The sequence below is a fragment of the Pseudoliparis swirei genome, chromosome 8 (genome assembly GCF_029220125.1).
Source record: "Pseudoliparis swirei isolate HS2019 ecotype Mariana Trench chromosome 8, NWPU_hadal_v1, whole genome shotgun sequence".
In the NCBI taxonomy this organism is placed as follows: Eukaryota; Metazoa; Chordata; class Actinopteri; order Perciformes; family Liparidae; genus Pseudoliparis; species Pseudoliparis swirei.
The window spans coordinates 16,802,765-16,824,361 of NC_079395.1; positions in this window are offsets into that span (position 1 = coordinate 16,802,765).

A 21,597-nucleotide genomic window follows, 5' to 3' on the forward strand; every position below is an offset into this window, starting at 1 on the left:
ACTAGATGCTGGTGTTCTACTTCATTGCATGCCATGACCAAGCTGATCTACATCTGACGGCGTGTGTCAAATGTACGCTATGCACGTCACACATACGTATGGAGCTGCTGCCGTTGTCTTTTATGGGTACAAAGATGAGTCCGCAACTAAAGATGCTACACAACTGAGATGAACAGGGGCTTGTGCTGGTGTGACAAGACACTTCGGTGGTGACATAATGATTCAATGAAGAAAGAAGATTTCAAAGAACACCAAAGCAAACAAGCAGCGATGCATCCATTATCTAAGCGACAAGCTGGATGGAACTGGCTGAAGCATAGACCAGGCAACGCACGACGGCGTTGCGTTAATTGTTCAAACAGCAGTTGCTTCTGCCCAAACAAAAGACACTGTACTGATCACGGAGGACACAGACTTGCTGATTCTCCTACTGCTGTCAAATGGACAAAATGGGCTTGTTGTTGGCACATGCACGAGGCGAGAACAATCCACCAAGTAGAAGAGAGTTTGCATAAAACAATCCAGGGGTTGCTCGGTCCCAACTTTGTGATCACCCGCTCTTTGTCCACAATTTCAGGCTGTAATACTACCTCTCGCGGGTCGATAAGGCGTGGCACTCAAGATAATCAGAAGCCTTGTCTTTTACAATCAGACCAAATGTTCAGTCAATCTCATTCAGCAATGGGGCGATCATTGCAGCAGGAGAGAAGGTGGTGTCAATGTATGGTGGTGCCGAAACGAAGGATAGCGAAGGAATAGACAGCTTCCTATACGGCGGTTCTGTGACAAGGTTTAAAAGTCACCGCCATGCCTTAGTATCACAAAGTCTACCACCAACCTCTGGAATAGCTCCTCTTAGTATCACAGCCTATTGTGCCCAGAGGACTATGGATGGAACGTTGTTGACGGGATGAGCTGCCAATACAGATGGACCAACCAGCAGCTTCATACACCAACCAGCTTCAGAAGCTGGATGTCAACTGTCATAGCTGTAAAAAGGACTGAACCATCCGAAAGGTGCACATGCCGAAAATATGGCCTGCCTTGCACAAATGTGTGCAGAGAATAGCTGTACCAACTCAGTTACCAGATTTGTCAAATGCACATGATGACGACGGTCGAGTTGGACCCATTCCAACAGCGTATCATCGACAATGATCAATCACTGTATTGACAATAGTAGCATGTTGTGTCACCTTTCTGCTATACTCTTCATGTGATGTGTAGAATTTATGTTGATGAGTATGTTACTAAAGTTCAATGTAGTTAATAAACTACAAAATACTTACCTGCCTTGATTATATTAGTATACAATTTAATTAAATGAAATATCAGTGCACATATACAGGACTGTCTCAGAAAATTAGAATATTGTGATGAAGTTCTTTATTTTCTGCAATGCAATTTTTGTTTTTTAATTGCATTACAGAAAAAATAAAGAACTTCATCATTCTTAATTTTTGAGAGACAGTCGTATATGATAAGAAATGGATTTTTGTTTATATTGAATAAAGAACTTCATCACAATATTCTAATTTTCTGAGACAGTCCTGTATATGATAAGAAATGGATTTTTGGTGGCCATATTGGATTTTTTTCCATGACCATAACATCCGATCAAGTCAAAACATACTCTAAATGATTTCTCATGTCCAAAAAATGTGTAATCGTATTTTAAATCATTCAAATGTCTCTTATAAAAGTGGAGATATGAGACATTATGTATTTATGGCGGCCATCTTGGATTTTTGCATATTTAACCTTTTTCCGCAACAGTAATTTCTTAGGACTTTTAATATGTTATTCAGGACACTTCATAGAAGACCTCTGTGCAAAAATAAATTCTGTTGCATTTATTTCCATTTTTAATGGTAAAATTGGCTAGATTGCCTGGACTAACACCTCACATCACGAACTGGATCACGACTTTCACTCCAAGCACAAAAAATGCCTTTTAAAACTTTTATATCCAAACCTACAGAATACTTAGGCGCTGTCTCTTAATAATAATAACACAATGGACAACAGACTGAAAGTGGCAAAATCTAAAGTTACACATTTTAATTGGATTGTATATTATAATCAGTTTATAGGTATAACATGTGTTTTTCCTACAATAAAATCGCAAAGACAATATATAATCATGGATAGTTTTGTCTTTGTCATCTGACCGTCGACCATTGATGCTTCTGACCCAATTCATTGAACAGTGTTAGTAGTGATCAGAAAAAAAGTACAGTATAAAAACAAAGCTCCAGTACATTATCAAATTAAATATGACATATTATTATTTGTATTGTCACTGCTTTCCAGCCATAAAAATACTTTAATTGTTTTTGATTTGAGATGTTTTTCACGTTAATGATTATCTGAGCAACAAATAAGAAGCACATTTATCTATCTTCATCTTCATACCAGCAATTATTAAAAACACATAATCTTTGAGCGATGACTTCAGGATCATCATTGTCAACATGTCTTCCTGCTCTTTGCTTTGTGGTGAAAAGCCCAGCATGCATCTGGTGAACCTTCATAGGCTGCTTAACAAATATTCAATTCATTTTTTAAAATATCAGATGGTTTGACAAGATTCTTGGAAAGTTGAAGTTGCAGTTGCTTGTCAGGATAATACGTGAAATATAAACAAAATTAAATAAAAAAGTGAATAGTCAGTGGACAGGCTGAAGGTGTGTTGCTCTGGTTGCATGTTCTCAAACATCAATAAACACTCAGTTACAATAAGCTTGTTATGACAAACAGTGGCATTCATGAGGCATACATAATATCTTTATGAGTTATGTTGTTAGACAACTTGGCAGCAGCCCCCCCCCCCCTGGCAGAATCTTCTGCAAGAGCAATATACAAAACATTTTCCCATAATGCTTTTAATAATCAAAATTAGCACAACATAGGAATAAAATGCCTAATGCAATCCCAAAGCTAAGAACAAACGGGTTACAATTTGTCACATTAACAATCTTTACAACTTTAATTTTGTAATATCTTGTCACGTCATTCAGTAGATTTTCTAGATTTTGTCAGGAGGTACAGGCGTTTAATCTTCTGTTGAAATACTGCAATCTTAACAAACCTGGTGATAGCAACAAATACAAATAAACAACACAGCTCCATGTTCCTCAAAATGTGCCCTGAGAGATGGATTTAGCCATCCATTACTTTATGTAGTATAAACTGGACATTTTAAACTATAAAGAAATCTAGTGGAACAGGGGCCCAGGCTTAATGCTGCCTTCACTGACCTTGTTCTGAACGGGTGTTCCCTTGAGTTTGCATCTGTTAATATGTTTCATGTGCTAATATTTGTCTTATAAATCCGTCATGCTCCTTTAGGCAAACACAAGAGTTTTGTTGAACAGCGACAGGAAGGTCAAGAACAAGTGAAGGTGATTTTAGATTTTGAGATAATGTGAAGCCCACTGAACTGATCCATTACGCACAAATGTACTTTAAAGGTAATATGAATTTTTTATTTTCTTAAAACAGAAAATAATACAAATTGATTGTACAGAGAATTAATTTCTTTATCATTCTTTTTCTTTATATTCCATTTATCTAATCTGTATCACTCATGACGTGATAGGCATACCTACGCTTGCCCTCCATGTGAGCACAAAGGTATTTCACACACAAACACACACGCACGCACACACACGTGGTCGACATTAACCTCTAGAATTTCCACACGTCGAGGCGTCGTGAGGATACCGTGGATGCTGCATACTGCAAACAACTGTGCATCAGTGTAGCACCCTGTGATATGGGAGTGAAATATGTCGGTAATTTAAAGAGCAGATCTTGCAGTCTCAGTTTGGATGTGTGGACATGCTACTCTGGAAGAAGAGGAAGATAGATTGGCGTCACTCGTCATTCTTCACCTATGCCAACTCGTCTCTTCTTGCATCTCCAGTCAACCACGCGAGCCAAGAGGAGCAATGTTTTCATGAAAGGAGGAACTCCTTTTTCCAAAATAGAAAAGGCACTGAAATCCTATTCCAATCCTTTTGCAATAGGATTCCAGTGTTGCCGACTTGGCGACTGTCTCGCTGGATATGGCGTCTTTTGGAGCGCCGCGAGCTACCTTCATTGGAAAAGAGCTGGCAACACCTGGCTGGGTTTTTATGCTGGATCTCAAATCTAGCGTATTCTTGTTGATTTCGCAAGATTGCCATCCTTAGCTTTAAGGTCTGGCGCAGTCCATAGTTTAAAAAAAATGATCCTCGGCAATGTCGTCGCTTCCAAGTTTAGATTTCAATTAAGGAAAACAGAACAAAAAGTAATTGATAAGACAGATCCCCGTCTTCACCACACAAGTAGACACAACCTGCATCATATGCATAATGTGACAATTATGCATGCAGTACACTTTTATTTACAATGGTAAATATTGCCACTGGGTGTGCTCATTTTACATTGGAATTTAAAAATACACACTATACAAACATCAATATTAATGAGATACATAAATCGTTATAAAACAGTTTCTCCGTATCAAGCAGAGTTATTTTCCTTTATTTGGTTTCTATAGCTCCTCCAGGCGTCACACACATCAGAGGAGTCCCTTCTTTACTAATTAAAAAGCTTGCTTTAATTCCTCTGCAATGCATGCGTTTAAATTACGGTTAAGCCAATTAATGTGTGTTGATACAGCGCGAGTTCTGTTTGATGAGGGAGCCGTCCTCCGGATCAGGTTGCTCGGTTTTAAGAGAAGTAATTTGTGCAAACAGAATTCTTAATGTAGCGCGATTTGTTAATGTGTCACTGCTCACCCATGTTGAATTGTGCTTTATAATGAAATACTAGAGTCTAGTAAAGATGACAACAACATCTATAACAGTTTGAATACATCAGTGCTTTTGTGCTGTTCACTCATACAAATGCAGGTCAGATGCTGAAGCTTTAATAGAATGAAACAAGAAATACATCACAATTAAACAATGACAACAAAGGTAAAACAATCCATAGACTTTATTAATCAATTCAGACTGAAACCTTGGGAATTTACCAAAGGCAGCGGGAGCAGATTGTCTCTCGTAACAAACATTTTTTTTCCTTGCTGAGAATTACCGCCATGCTTCGTTAGACACAAGCCACCTCCTTTGTTAGCGCTGCACCATGCCAAGTTTTCCACATGCCACAGTGGAGAGAATCGAAAAGTTGTTATATAATCTATAGCCATGAAAGGAAGCCAAATCAGTGACATTGTCTTGAAAGACGAGACACGTTAAAGGTTTGATTATTATTGAAGTAAATGAAGCAAATGGGAACAATCTGCCCGTGAAAGCTTATTTAACCTCTGACACACAGAGAAAAAACAAGCCGCTAACTGTAAGAACTGATAATCATGCGACCATGCATGAGGATGACACGCTACGGCATGAGCACGCATCCAGCAACCACAATGATTTTATGGCACGTCTTTTTTTGCTACAAGACATACTTATAGTGAGAGACTGTTCTTGCCATGGTGAGAGTGGCTGTATTCTCTAACCTCACACTTTATTATGTAAAAGTGATCCAACTGGAAAAGCACATACAATTTACATGTTGATGGCCAAAGGTAAAAAACTCCAATCTGCAAAATAATCCAGGAAAAATGGGGGAAGACCTTTTATCTGTACTTTGTGTATTTATCTTTTCTTTTAGTATTTAATATTAAATATTAGAAAGAAAACAACGTTTCCTCATCCTCATCCTCAGTTTTTCTTTATCTTTTTTTATATTGTGGTATCATTTGAAATCTCTTTTGAGAAACCGGACCCACGTTTGTAAATGGCACAAGAGAGCTGTAGCTGAATGCAGTAGTTACATGTTGTCACTCTTGTACTATGTTCACAAAACTGTCAATGAGTTACTCTGAGGTTACAGTCACAACAGATGTAAAGTGACCCCCGGGTCGAGCCTGAGTCCACCCACTGCATCCTTTTTAAACAGGCAAAGAAGTGGACGAGGGGCTGAGACATGACACCACGGATACTTCCGGATGACGAAAGCCTCGATGCAGCGTCGACAAAAATGAGGTAAAAAAAGCGAAACGTTATGGGGGCACTGAATTTGATGGATTTGCTCTCTCCATCTGTTTTACTCCCCCGCCACGGGGGGCCTACTTCACTGGGAGAGGAGCAGGCGCCGGCTTCGAAGGCTGAAGCAACTCAAATCCAGCCCGAGGAAATGCCATCTTCAGATCTCAATGCTGTCCTCCTAGAGGCAGGGAGCACGAACCCAGCACCGCCGCTGACCACCAGCCTGCCGATTCGCCCGTGTCACGTTAGCATGGCAACACGGTGGATTTAGCAACTAACGTTGGCTGATTAGCTAGCCAGCCCCCAAATGAGTAACATTAAACAACTCAATGCTTCATCGACACACCTTATTGCTGCTCGTCATCCCCTCTCACTCCCACTTTCCTGTCATTCTCTAGCTGCTCTCATATAAAAGGCAACAAAAGCCCTAAGAGATAGATGTAGCATATATATATATATATTAAAAAAAGGAAGTTCAATATTTGCACTAACATAGATGTGTTTCATCACAGTACAGTCATGTAATTTAGTTTATAGCTTAATAAAATAATATAAGAAAGAAAGAAATGTACACTTTTATTTATCCCCATGGGGAAATTCTTCTTTGCATTTGACCCATCCTTATTTATTGTCACGGTGCTATTTGCGTGGACCCAAAAGCACGACTCAGACAGGAGTAACAAAGATGATTGACTTTGGTTGAAAACAGGCTGGGTCAAAACCGGGAGATCAGTCGAAGAAGCAAACAAGTCCAAAAAGGGGCGGGGCAGAGAATCAGAGGTCAGGGCAGGCAGGCAGGGTCAGAACAGGCAGGTCAGGAATATACTCTAATAACGCTGGAGAACTTGGCACGAAAACACAAGACAATCTGGCAGAGGACAAGTGGAAGTGAGGGAGCTAAATAGTGAGGGACTAATGAGGGGATGGGCTGCAGGTGAGAAGGGCGTGAGGACCAGGTGAAGGAAATGAGGGACTAACGAGGTGATCAGAGGCAGATGAGAAGGGCGTGAGGACCAGGTGAAGGGAATGAGGGACTAACGAGGGAGTGATCAGAGGCAGGTGAGGGGAGTTGGATTGACGAGATGGGAAGCAGGATCTGGAATGACATGATAGTTAGTGACAGGATGAAAACAACTACTACAAAAAGGAAGGCGTGGAGCTAAACTGTTATAGTTATTAAGGATCAGTGGGCTGCAGTGAGGCGCCCGGGGTTGTGCAGTTTCACTTTAATAAAGCTGACGAAGGGTTTGTGTTGGCCCTTTCATAGTTGAGGAACAACCAGGCTGAATGAGAGAAGTTTTCAAGAAGTACTCTTCTCACGTCCGGTCTGAAGGCCGAATCTAACGGGCAGTTTCAGTCTCAATGATTAAGCAGAACACTGGCAGCAGAACAGAGGGATTTGCTGCTTAAAGGTACCTTACGCGGTTCGATATAACCAATAATCACTTTGGTGTAGGATGACAATGTCAGGTTGTGTGTCAAGGTAAAAGCTTTCATGACAGAAACAAAAGTTGGACAACAGTATTCTGAGAGTAAATTCACTCTCTCTCACCCTCTGTTATGGTGCATCACCTACATAGAAAAATAGCAACACTGTCATTTGTAGTTCCAATCAAAACACAGAAATATGGACACTTCAAATGTGGACTTCGGTGATATCTATCATTACAATAAGCATCAGTAAAGGGAATTAATAAATAGACTAAATCAAACTTATAAATCAATGCATATCATCGGGAGAGGCAGCAGATCATTAGTCCATTCATCCAACTTGGATCTTGCAGTTGTTTATTATAATTATTCCAGGCCAAAATTAATTCCCGGGGCATTTTCTGAGAAGTGCAATTGTGACCTTTTGTGTGCGTGTGAGTCACCTCACCGCAACATACATCCAATGTAATCTTTAAAATAGAGTGAGCTGTCACTCTTTTGCTCAGCTTTTACAACTTTCTACTGCAGGCATCGCTGCACTGTGTTGCTGCGGCTCCGTAGTATTTAATCAGCCCCACCTAAGGCCCCGTTATCGCCATTCCCAATATCCCCGCGTGCAGCCTCAAGAGTGCGCTGCAGGGCGCGATGACACGGAGCACAAATGCCAAACATTAACTGCATTATACTCAGTTCTCACATATCAGTGAAAAGTTTTCCCTGTGAGTTGGCCGAACTGAAGTGTAATTAGTTCCAGTCGCTGGCCGTCGGAGCAAATCCTTTGGTCCGATAAACACACATGCACACTTTCTCTTTCTCTCACTCTCCTTTTCCCTCTGTGTTTGTCCCGTCTGTCTCTCAGAAGCACTCAGAAGACCTTGAGATTATAGTGCTGTTGGACAAAAACAACTTGACTGTGTTCTGCTGTGGGAGAGGGCACATTCCATGCACGCTTCATTACTCCTATTCAATCATACAGAGAGTATACTCTGATTTTATACTTGGGTGACTTGAGCAAAAGGCATCGTTGCTGTGGTAAAAAAAAAAAAAGAGGAAGAAAAAAGGATGGTATTTATTTTTGTTCAACTCTTTTGAGGAAAGGAAAACAAAGTGACTTGGGTTTTGAACATGTCTAAACATACACTTAAAAACATGGGGTATTGCTTCAAGGGTCAGCAACACAAGAACCTCCACTGAGTGATTATCACATTGATAATAATGATTTAAAAATCTACGATGACGATGTTTGACCTGCCAGTGTGTGGTGGTGGCAGTGTGTGTGGTGGCGGTGGCGGTGGCAGTGTGTGGTGTGTGGTGGCGGTGGTGGCAGTGTGTAGTGTGTGGTGGTGGTGGCAGTGTGTGGTGGCAGTGTGTAGTGTGGTGGTGGTGGCAGTGTGTGGTGGCAGTGTGTAGTGGTGGTCTCCAGCTTTCCCTCTCCCCACCTTCACCTCAGTGCTACAGCGAGTCCCCCCCCCGCCCAGTGGAGCATCCTGGTCCTTACATTCACTCCACTTCATTCTCAGATGAGAGACGGTGTGCCCATTGTGCCCCCTGATGGGGGCATCCATCACGACTCCACCTCATGTACAGAGCATCAACATGCAAACTGTATGTACACAGTCCACCCGTTGATGGCCGAGGAGGCTCAGCCTGGAGCGCACCGTGGAACAGATAACTATTGTCCTCCCTCCAGCATCGCTGTCGTCTTGCGGTCTCCGTCGTTTCCCTGATATGCAGGACGGGAAATGTTTTAACACGATACAAAATTACCAAAAAAAAGTTGGTGGAAAATAGCTGAACTTGCAACATATTGAGAACGAGAAGTTATTTTCCTTTCGGGACACTGAAATCTAAAATAGGATTTTTTTGGGGGGGAAAAGTTAGAGAATGTTCCTAATAGATCACCTGGCCTGGAGAAGAGCCTCATGCCGCGAGTCACCTCTGGAAAAATCACATCATCTTCCACACAAGTCATCACCTGCTGAGGATTTAGTTTGAAGACTCTCTCTCTCTCTCTCTCTGCCTCACGCATTCATTATGACTTCAAAGAGATTCAGTCTCAAACTGCTACTTCTGTTGTCGAGCTGCGAGTATGTATGAGAACATTAAGACAACATTGAGGGCTCCAGATGGACGGACGCTATCAGCAGTGCAGCAACAGGACACAGCAACATTTCTGTGTGATCACCCAGCTGGAAAATGGCAAACAATAAACTGGACTCCATCTAACACACACACACACACACACACACTCAGTTATTTTCACACTGAGTTTCCCCCATGTGTTGCATATTTTACATCACGCACTGTTGCGTCCGACAGACTCAGAGTCACTTCACATTGAAGGATGACCCGACTAGCTCACTACACCATGTCTTTATTTTAGTCCACCTGTGAACTGAGAGCGTCATGTGGGGCTCAGCTCTTCCTGGAAAAGAAACAATTTCGCCAAGCCTGTCCCGCTTCTCTCAAGATCAGTGTGTGATCTACTGCCCAGTGAGCAAAGATCATAAATATCTTGCTCTCACAGCAACTAAGCACTGTTGAGTGATTTTGTCGCCCTTTTTTCCCCAATTTTTTTTCCGTAGAGGGGAACAAATTGCTCTGTGTCGCGGGACGGCCGGTTGTGAGTAAATACTGTAGTTTCCTGGGGTCTCACAGGCCGCATCCCACCGAGGAATTTGAGCTTCTAACGTTCCAGTTTGACACTTTCTTTGATTTATGTTTATTTCTAAATGAGTCCATGTCACAACTGGTGACTGTAAGTCCATGTTTGTTTGTTTTCCAAAGCATCAAACAGACATTTGCAGCAGCGAGCGCGTGATGGGCAGGGACCGGCTTTTCTGAAATGCCTCCAAAAAGCTGTCTGATCCATTTACACGATGTTAAAGTACTCCATCAAAGGAAAGGTTTCTGCTCACAACACTATCTACAATCCAACATTGTAGTCCAGTGTACGTCTCTCCTTTTGTCCTTGTGTGATAAGAAAAAAAGATAGTTAGTAACAGCCCGCTGTCTGAGAGAGAGCGTTGACTAATTGAAAGACTTCCTCCCCGTTTGGCCAACTTGCAGCCGCTGAGTGAACGTCGCTACACGGCCTCAAGGCCTCAAGGCCATGTACAATTTGAAATCCATCTTGAAGCACAGGGAACAGTTTTAGTTTTGTTGTGGACGTCAGTTTATAAATGATGTATGAGATGGGGGTTGATGTCAAGTAACAGATATGAAAAGGCCCGCTCAGGGCCTTTCGGTAAGGTTGGATTTGTTTCCCCCTGCGTCTCACTGACTGATTCAACTTAATATTCATCATCAGGTTCACAATTAGTAGGTGTCATAATTACACCACTTAAATATAGTAAATCATAAGAGGATGAGAACACTTCCTCCATATTGAAACCCTGTTGTTTCAGAGTTGATTTTCCTAATGACATCTTTATAAATAACACAATTCTTGACCTAATGTAATGCAAGCTGGTTAATAACACATTGAGCAGATTAAGAGTCAGCTAATGTTTGATAAGATAGTAGCTTTATAACGTACTCTATAACGTATACTGTCAGTCAATATTGTGTTAACAACTTGTTTAAGTGCCAAGTGTCCACATAGTGTCCATACATTTTTTTTTTTTTACTTGATGCAAGTGTAAATTAACAACATTGTCCTTTAAAATGTAATGCTACTCCATATGCATAGAGCTGAAACTTCTACATTTAATATCACTATAACTCTGCTTCCATTACCTCAACCCACAAGAGTCGCTGCGGGGTATTTGTAACACACGCGTGTCACGTGTAGATGGAATTACAAAACATAAGCCATTACCGGAAGCACCGAAAAGGCCGCCCATCATAACTTCAAACTGAAACAAATAGATGTTGTAGATAAATGGCAGAATGCTGTTTCTGGTGTTTGGTTGTGATACTTGTCAAGGAAAACCACAGAGTACACAAGCTCCGAAAGCACTTGTGTGTGTGTGCCATTCTGACGCATGTAGACAGAATGAACACAGTCTCTCATTACCAAGCCTTCGTGGAGACAAGCTGTCAGGTTGAAACCCACAGGAGCCTCCTGCAGATGCTGCAAAGCATCAGCCTCAACTCTCAAAGCGAAGGAAATGGGACGTCTTCTAGCATCAGCATGAGAGGGGAAAGAAAATATTCATGGGGAAAGCATTCAAACTGAATTTCTGATTATAAACCACCTCTTCCACCAGGTGTTAGTCCATTGGGTTCAGGTGGAGTATACAACCTGCTGTCAGCACTGCCAGTTGGGAGAGTTAACATTTATACGGCTGAAGATAGCTGGATGTCTCGATAGCAAAACCATCAGCTGGCAACGCTGCTATTCCTCTCTGACGAGGAAAAAAGAAATCATTGGCGCAACACTTATTGTAGAATTAGAGTAAGACAGAGTGAGAGAAAAATCCACCAAGATTTCCTCTGACAACTCCTGTATTGACCAACAGGCTCAATATGTTATTATAATGAGTTATAGCTCGTGCCTCACCATGGATATTGATCCAGATGTCAAGATGCTCTTGTTTATGCCAAGGTCAGACAATTATATTAAAATCTCTGTGAATAATATTGGGGATAATCAAGATAATTATTCTTCAGAAGCATCACTCACAGGAAATTAGCCCAAACATCTTTGACGTCAACTGCCTCGATATGGGCAATATTCATATTTCACTAATATTCATGCCACACAGGTAATGAATGATTTAGTAGTCACAATGTGGTCCTCATCAAAGTGCAAGTTGCAACAGAAATTAAAGGTTTTACAAAGTGAAAACCCTGAGGAGCAGGGTGGGACAAAAGTTTAGTTAATCATTTTCTCTCTTGCTGTTTTTTTTTTTAATTACCTAAAATAACGCAATACAGCTAACGACTGCCAATCTCGTGTTCGTACGTCATATTTCAATAAATGAAACGTACATAGGCCTACTCTACAACCTGGAAGAAAGTGGACAAGAGTGGTGGGCTTAGTTCAGTTCTGTGTGGTAAAGGTACGCACACTGTTTCATAACGTTAGCCTAGCCATGGCCACAGGTGTATTTAGCTAGCTTGTAATCAACAGTACAAGAATTGCGTAATAAGTGTACGAGTTTAATGTTACAGTTATGTTTTTCATGAAATATTTCAAGTGCATGATATGCCATGTGGGTGTTTAGTGTCTAACTTAAGCTAAGGTTTCCCTTTTATAAGTGAGCAAACTACTAGCATTACTGTTAATCCTCCAAGTTATGCTGCGACCTGTGTGTGTTAGTTTGTACGTTGTTTTGTATGCTTTGAATGTGTTCACGCGATACACTCCCTGCTATATAGCTATGGGGGTATGAATTGTGAATGTGTACATACATGAATTACAATTTATTGAATCTGTATTTTTCTCTCTTTCAACCCGGTTCTCATGGGTCAGTCTGATCTAGGATACTTTGGGTTGTGTTATTGTGAGAGATAGATATTTAATTTATTCTAAGAATATCAATTCATTCACTGAACACTGTTGTAAACCCATTGTTTTTCTTTAGTTTCTTTTACAAATACCTCATTTTGTACGAAAATGTGGGTAATATCTCAAACGGCCAGTAGTTGTCCCCATTTCACCACTTAAAAAAGAGCCCAACGGAATAGAAATGAAGAGTGTAACAGCGAACACGCACCCTCATTAAAACAATTGGCCCTCCACTAGTTTATACGTTGACATGTATTGCTATTGACATCGTAATTTAAAGCTGTTGTTCCATTGTTTGATAGTACCATCAAATATCTAAATGATTTAGTAACAGTACATTTAGACTGACCTGCTTTTAAAATGTGTACAAAAGTAACAGTACTTTTACTTGTATAATATTCCATTCCTCTTTCCATCTGTTCTTGGCATTGTGCCAAACATCTATAAATGCATCACAGCTAAAAGGGATTACAATCCCTTATTTACACAAGAGGTGTTGTGAGGTAGCCACAAACTCTCTTCATTCCTCTGTCTACGCCCTCTTTGAGTCAGAAATGTCACACTAGCTCTCAAACGACCACGGCCAGCAGACAGGGGGAACACCAAACACCCTTTAATGTCACACACACTCTCTGCTCTATCCTGCTCAGCTGGTCACCGGGGGAAAGGGAACCCCGTTTAGAAAACATCAACTTCTTGTTTTATAACAGAATCACCATCCTCCGACACTACAAAGCACCACCTAATGGTGCTGTCAACTCATTTTGGTTTGGTCTCGCATGAGGGGTTTCCAAGAAGGGCAAATCCTAAGGGTGGTGCAATAAAAGGGGGAAACTGAAGGATGTGTTGTTACAGAGAACAAGGGCCATTCAAGCTGATTGGAAAGATGACAATCAGACTGTTGGACAATAAATAAGGCCATACACTTTAGACAATGGGTTTCCAGTGAGAGAGGCTTTTGTCTCTAGTCTGTTGCTGGTATGAAAGCTTCCTTCCCCTTCTTGTATCTTACTGTAATGTCTCCCATGGAGTCTCCCTAACAAGACAAGAGTAGAGCATGCTTTTACAAATAAAACCTCTCCCGTAGCTCCTCCCACCAATTATATGAAATATGTTTGATTCACCATGCATGTTATCCATTGATGCAGCCCTTTGTTAGTGTACTTCCACTAATAAAGTAGTCTCTTGTGAAGAGCTATTAAGCATTACTTCCTTAGCCTCGGTGCCAAGCACGTCCTTTTCATTGCACTCCGTACACCCATCTACTCTTGGATGGACACTCGCTCATCAGCTCAGTGCTGGAAACATTTTATTCCTCTTCACTTTCTAAAAATAGACGTTGGAGTCATCCCACAGAAAGAAACATAGCACTTGCTCATTTCTTCTATCACCTTGCTGACAGAATGTAGAGCCGCCTATCGGCCTGAGAGGCAGACGGAAGGCTTTGCATGAACGGCCCACGGGGCAACAGATGTCCCGGGCTCCAGACGATCAAACCAATGGTCAAACAAGAGAATACACAGAAGGCAAATTAAACGAGAAAGAGGAAGAACATTGGCCGCACAGCACCTGTTTCTTACACACAAAGATCAATTCACTCATCATGGAGTGTGCTGCTCAGTGAGGGAAGAGATTACCATAAAGGCAATCACTTTTTACCATTTGTCCGTCTCAAGAAAGTATCCATTCTTATGGAAGTGCAGTGTTAAATCACTGACATATAAGATGGAGCCTCAGTACAAGTATCTAATTAACTATAATAGTAAAGGTAGACATATATATATTTTAGTGGTGCAACGGATCATAAAACTCACAGTTCGTCACGGATCACAGATCGGATCGGAAAAAAGGGAGTCAATTTAACTTTAAGAGATCCCCGAGAGATGTATTGCTAATGCTAATTGATGATCATTGATAATCCATATTGACAGATACAGATCCCTTTGTTGATAACACAGCTCAACATGGCTCCCGGCTATTTTTTCTAGCAGATGGTACACATGGTCTGCAGTATGTGGGAAAGACATATATTCTTATTGCATGTTGAAACACTAGTTTATGTGTAGTAAATGGAGAATCTAGGGTTTGTTTACAGTATATAGCCTCGAGTTAGAGCCCCAATGCAGGATACAGAAGCCCCAATTAAAGAAAAATGCAAGTCCGTCAACACATCTATCAAGCTTATTATCCATTATGCGTTATTGTTTGCCTGTATGATAACATGTCAATATTTTAATGTGAAATTAAAGAGAGAAACCCATAATTCAATCAGTATTAATGGAACAACAGCAAACGTTGTATCATTAACAATATGATATAAGTATAGTCAATGAGTGTTACACAAAGGATGTCTATTACTTTCCCTTTATATATACTGTATATATGAGTACCCCCACCCTTTATCACTACAATAGCTCAAGGGTCCTGTTGTCTCGAAAGGATGCAGTACCCGTGCGCTGCCACAGGGTGGTGCTCGTGTGCTTTGGAACACAGACACATCCGCCACCTCCAGATCCCACACAGACCCGCAGCTTTACATTCTGAGTGACAACGATAGTGGTATTATATAATATTAACTTAATGGTGCATGTACTGCCACAGTGTGAGCTCGCTGCCAGCTTTCCAAAGCTATTTATATCTCCATCAGTCTCATCCCTCTATTAACAAGATGATGGCTTTGCAGTTCTGTCAACATCTCAGTTTGTGATAATTCAGACAATCACTGTCTGTATGCATGAATAATAGCTTGAGAGTGCTAATTGTGTTCGTATAGCACAGTACATTCTCTAAGGGTTTGGTTTCATACCCTACTGTACATTGCACTTCAAATCCTGAAGCTTTAAAGAGTCAGTTCGGTGTGAATCTAACGAGCTGTTGGTTTGGGGCATTGTTAGCTAAAGTAGCTAACGGGGGCTCATACAAAGCATACAAGAAATAATTCGGCACTTAAATGTCCACAACCCATTGCTACACTTGTGTTTGTGTGTGCATTAAACAAACGACTTGTATTGTGTTCATCACGCAGCTTTAGAGCTGCTGCTAGGCACATTGTGTTTGGTGTGGACAGATACATGCTAGCTGTGTGCTAAGCTAACCGGTTGTTGGTGGGTAACTTTATGTACCGTGCATATATGAGTGATGTCAATTATTTAAATGTAACTCTTGTCAATTAAAGATAAAGATATAGACACATTTCCCAAAATGTTAAAACTATTGCTTTTAACCTGTAACCTCAACACATCGAATATCAGCTCCCAGAAGAAAAGAATGATGTCTGCGCGACACTAGAAGAGGACGACCGCGCCTTTCAGTGTTGTCACGACACTGGAATTTCCTTTTATACAAATATATATAAATATTCAGATTGTTATTCAATGATAAATATAATGGCAAAAATTACTTCTTTTCTTGGCGGGCTGCAGTGAACAGCAGAATGACTTTCGTAAACACATTTTCATTATTTTTTTATTTTGTACAACATTAAAACCTTCGAATAAAGCATTTAACTAGCTGTTTCATCCCCAGTGTCATCTCACATGACCCTAGAACCTTCAGTATCGCCAGTAATCAGACGAGACCTATCCAGAAATCCTCATTTCAATAAGTAAATGTAACACATAGCACTGCCGCAGTAACTCATACATTCAGATGTCGCTTTTCTCCTTTATGCCTGAGTTCAAACTGCATAATTTGCAGCCTACAGTGAATCTTTTTGAAAGCATGCATAGGAGGAATATTTCCCTGTGGAGACATATAGTTGATGCAGAACAAAAATGACATTTTCTTCCCCACATGGTTTAACTGCAAAGTATAAAGCGCTTAAAAAAAAAAAAAAAGTTCTCTGCTGAGACAGCTCTCGCAGCATAGAACATAACACAGAAAGGGCCTCACACTGTGTTCTCCAACCTGGACACACACACATAGTGCATTGTAGGTTACTCTGTGTGTGTTTGTGTGTGTGTATTTACTATGGTCAAAAGTGAAAGCCAACATGTCCTCCAGACACCAGCATGGAGACATGCATCTGTGCCAGTAATATTTCAAGAAATTCTAATACTCTGCAGTAGCGGACTCCCAAATGAACTTTACAGGCTATTGATATTTTGTTGGGGCTATTTGTGCACACATCAGGCCGTGCCGCGTGTGCTCGTATGCTGCTGAGCGACGGGGGAGGTTGAATTGAGAATTTGAAACGGCGGATCGTTAAAAGTGGGCTTTTTTTTGGTGGAAGGTGGAAGCTAGGTGCGTTTTAAAGAAAGGGGGTAGGAGGAATTGTTCCCTTGTGTAAGTGGACGTGACAGCTTCTCACCCGGGAGAGTACTTGTACTCAGCACACACTGGAGGCCAGCAGGGCCACCTGTCACACAGATCTGTGACTAAAGAACTCTATTAGCGAACAAGCTCCACGGGGTAACACGCACACACACGCGCACGCGCATGCAGGTGTGCGTACACTCACAAACACATGCTCACCAAATCAATATGCAAATGAATGAAAAGGAGCCATAAATGTAGAGTTATTAGGTGGGAATACAATAAATATAGTGATGGCTGAGACAAGACAAGGCTAGATTGATAGTCCCAGTCAACATTAATGCTCATTTGAACTATCCCATTCTCTAGATTATATATCCTCCTCGTCACTCCGGCCTGCAGTATCGTTGCTCAAAAAGAGCATATTTTCACTTTACATTATTTAATGTACGCGGATGCCAGGACATGCACAACCACGTTTCACTTTGTCCACGCTCCACTCGGCACACGACAATTATCAGGATGGATGTGCGCTAAACCGCGCGTGCTGCCACGAACGCAATTCTGTGTTTGAAAAGATAAGTCAGTCTCCGTGATGAAATAAAAATGATTAATATTTCAAATGAGCATCAAGCGGGGCAGTGAGAGGTACACTGCAGGCTCGACTTGGCCTTTTGCGCTCGCGTGCAACTTTCCCTTTCCGTTTTATTGTCTCAAATAATGACCTGTCAAAAAACTGTTTGTACATAATGTAGGGAACTTAATGTGCAGAGCTACCCTTCTGGAACTGAAAAGCCAGAAGAATTTGCCACACCGTCACTCGGTTGTGGGCCCAACACAAATAATCGTATTTGACACCGTTGCATCCTCTGGAAACACCACGACAAGTTGGGCTGTCGGGGCTCTTTTGCTTGGTTCTTGTCCTTGAAGCCTTTTGTCATTTCTCAACGTCTTGCCTCCTCTCTCCTTTGGAGATAGTGGGGGATGTTTGATATTTAAATGGCTGCTGGAATAATATCCATGAAATCAGGGATGATCGTTGCTGTCTCTCAAACCACTACCTCCCCATTACCTCGCAATTGCAACGTGACGCTGTCTAACTGATCCACGGAGAGAAATTCATTGGAACAGGTGGAGCTGTGGACCATATCCCATTTGTGAGGCTGCCAAGGGCCGGTCCCTGCAGGAGAAAACCCTCCTTCATGCTCCACAGGCACAGGCTACTAGACTTACATTTATGGGATAAAACCTGCTTCTCAGGCAAAAATAGGGAGGGAATGATGCGCATATAGATCATAGATTTCATTACCTTTCATGAATCTGTAAAGATGCATGATATAAAAACCCTTTTTTGGTGAGGAATGTACTTAGCCTGGAAACATTCAGAGAGCAGTCATTTGCAATGAAATTCAGTGGCTGAAAATGTACTGTGGCCTTGTTGACGTGTGTATCGTGGAGTGCATGTGAAGGGCGGACATGGCCCTGACTTTGGCTTTGACTGGCTCGGCTGTTGGCCCCCGGCTTTGTGACTCTTCCCACATGGCAACGCATTACGGCAACACTCTCAAATCTATACATAGCACAAGGAATAATGTCAAAACAAATGAGAGCAATTGTGCTCAGTGATCTGTTTCCTCCTTCTTTACAAGGAAATTTAAGCCAACAAAAAAAATAGAAAGAAATGTTCCTTTAAATAATAATGATTCAATGTGACCTCTAAAAAGACACGAGAACTGCTTGGATGAGTAAATGAAAGCTGAACATGTCTGTTGAAGACTATTAGGCACACTGAAACATGTACAAGGACAATTTAATGAGATTGGGAGCAATACGCTTAGCCAAGTTTAAATGATAAAATGATGAGGCTTTGATTGACAAGTCTTTGTATTCGTATGTCTGACAATACAACAGCTTTGTTTTATTTTTTATTTTTACAATCTTGAGAATCCAGTGACTGCTAAATGAAACCCAGTGGATGGTCCCCCTCCTGTGTGCACTGTCTGGGGCTTCAGTGGTTCATAATATCCGCCTCTATTATGACAGATTGTTGTTAAATGTTGAAGCGTAAAGTTACTATGTTTGTACCAATTCCTGACTTTTACCAGTTTGTATTTCTCCTCACAATGCAGGACACGGTAGTCCACCTGTAAACCTCCTCCTGTAACCTCATCTAGTTTACGCCTGGCAATTGTGGAAATGCAGTTATGACCGTGTGCCGGAGAGAGTCGGAGTATTCCCAGGTGGATTTCTTCTTCTTATCGTCTGTAGTTGCATCTAGTAGCTGAAATCCCTCTATCCCGCGGTACTTTGAGAACTTATAGAGAGAGAGAGAGGCAGTAGCGAGGAAGAGGCAAAAGGCTCACGGATGAAACAAACACACGCGTTGCCATGGTACATAATGGTTCGAGGAGAGGATCCTGTCTCTTCAGGAAAAACAACATCAGAGAGCTGCAACACGTGTCCTCCTGTCGGGCTGTACACACAGACGCTGTTTATGTGGGTTAGCTAAGTAATCCGGTTCTTCTCATGTCGGCTTCCTATCAGCTGCAACTGAATCCCGTTGAAAGGTTATGAAAAATGTATCTGAGTTAGAGTCCCGGGTCCCATGCTGAGCTGGGAAGCTGATTGAAGAAAAAGCAGTATAATTATCCTCATCAAGGGAAGAGCCTGTTTTTATTTATATTCAACGCTAAACAGGCGCCAGTCATCCTTCTTTTCCCTTTACGCTGTCCAAGCCTTTACACGTAGCACATAACGAAGATGTATTGTATCCTATGTTTTCTATCCAGTTTGAGTTTTCCACCAACACATTGTCGGATATGATATCGTAATTGTACGGATAATAACTATCTTGATTCCCGAGTAAATGGGAGAGTGTCTTTGAAGCACTTATGAACTGGAAAGTGTTGCATTACTCACTCGGGGAGAGTGGTGGTTGCTAAGGACTCAGTTCATGACTCTGAACCAAATGAGTAATGTCAGAATTATGAGAAAGTTCCATCTTATTTTTCTTGACCTTTTCTTTGAATACTCCTGAGTGTGTACTTTACAGCAAAATCAATATGTGCATCATCGTGCTCTCTTTTTTTTTCTTTTTCTCAAAACAACGGCCATTGGCTCTAAATTGTGCTCTGCACATTATGTTCTGCGATTGAATAAATAGTTTTAGTCGAACAGGTGAAATCACAGATTGTGAGGTTTTTAAATCACATACAATCGTAGGCTTTCCTCAGGCTGAGAAGGGAATCAATAAAGTTCAACCGAAAGGTTCAGCAGCAAGTACCAGAACAGCGTAAACCCTGGAGCGGCTTGTGACCTGGAGGTCGTGTAACGCGGCTTATTTGACGCAAAGTTGAAAAGTTCAGTCTCGGCCGGTCGCTTCCATCTGCAGTGAATAAAAGGCAACATGCCTTGTTATTTAGGTAGAAAAAAGTCGCCCGTTCTCATTTTGTGCTGCATATTTCTCGGCATATTCATAACTGTTGAGGAAAGAATTAACTTGGGAATGCACCTGTGACGAACTATGCATCCCACTGCTGCTTCACTGAGGATTTTGCTGACTGGCCCAAAAGTGCAGCGCTCCAATTGCCCTTCAAAACAACAAGTGCAGCTCAGACAGCGGAGGTGGCCCCTCCTCACTCCATCCTGTGGCCTTAACACAGTGCTCCCCTGAGACCTCCTCCCTATTCGACCCCATCTGACACACACACACACACACTGGATGTTTTGAAACTGCAAAAAAAAAAGGCCTCACTTCCGGATCGCGGCTGGCCTGTCACAAAGCAGCATGACAATCGGTGTCATTGCAGGTTACTTAAAAAAACCAGAAACTATTTATGTCCCCACGTGACGTAATGTTTCTCTGTAGCTGGTTTCTTCCCCGTTCTCTATCCCGTGTGCAGCCGCAAGCAATCCAGCTACGTTCCTCATAGATTTACATGTTTTTAGAAATTACAGCATCATTTCTGTCTCATAAAAGTTTAACGTACCCCTGTATCAGAAGTGCATTTTCCGCACATGGCAGTGCATGCCTCGTGTCTCACTTGTAAGCCCCCCTCCCACCTTTTGCATATTTTGTTCCGCACTCCAATGACTCGAATGTCATTGGCATGAATTTTGCACACCCGTCTCCGTGACGACTCACCGGCATTTGGATCGTTGGGCCATTTCAACATGAGCGAATATGAGGAGATGTGTGGAGGGTCTGAATGAGGCAGTCTTGCTGCTAGCACAGACTAAAAGCACTCATGTGGCAACTAATCGTGTACTTTAAAGATAAATATAGATACAATACCAGCCAGGATACACAAAAATAACATTAGTAAAGTCTTTATTAATATTACCAGAATCCAAACCCGCTGGGGGAAGATGTAAAGCGACAGTCAATCAAATGGTTTTGAAGCATGCAAACAAGTA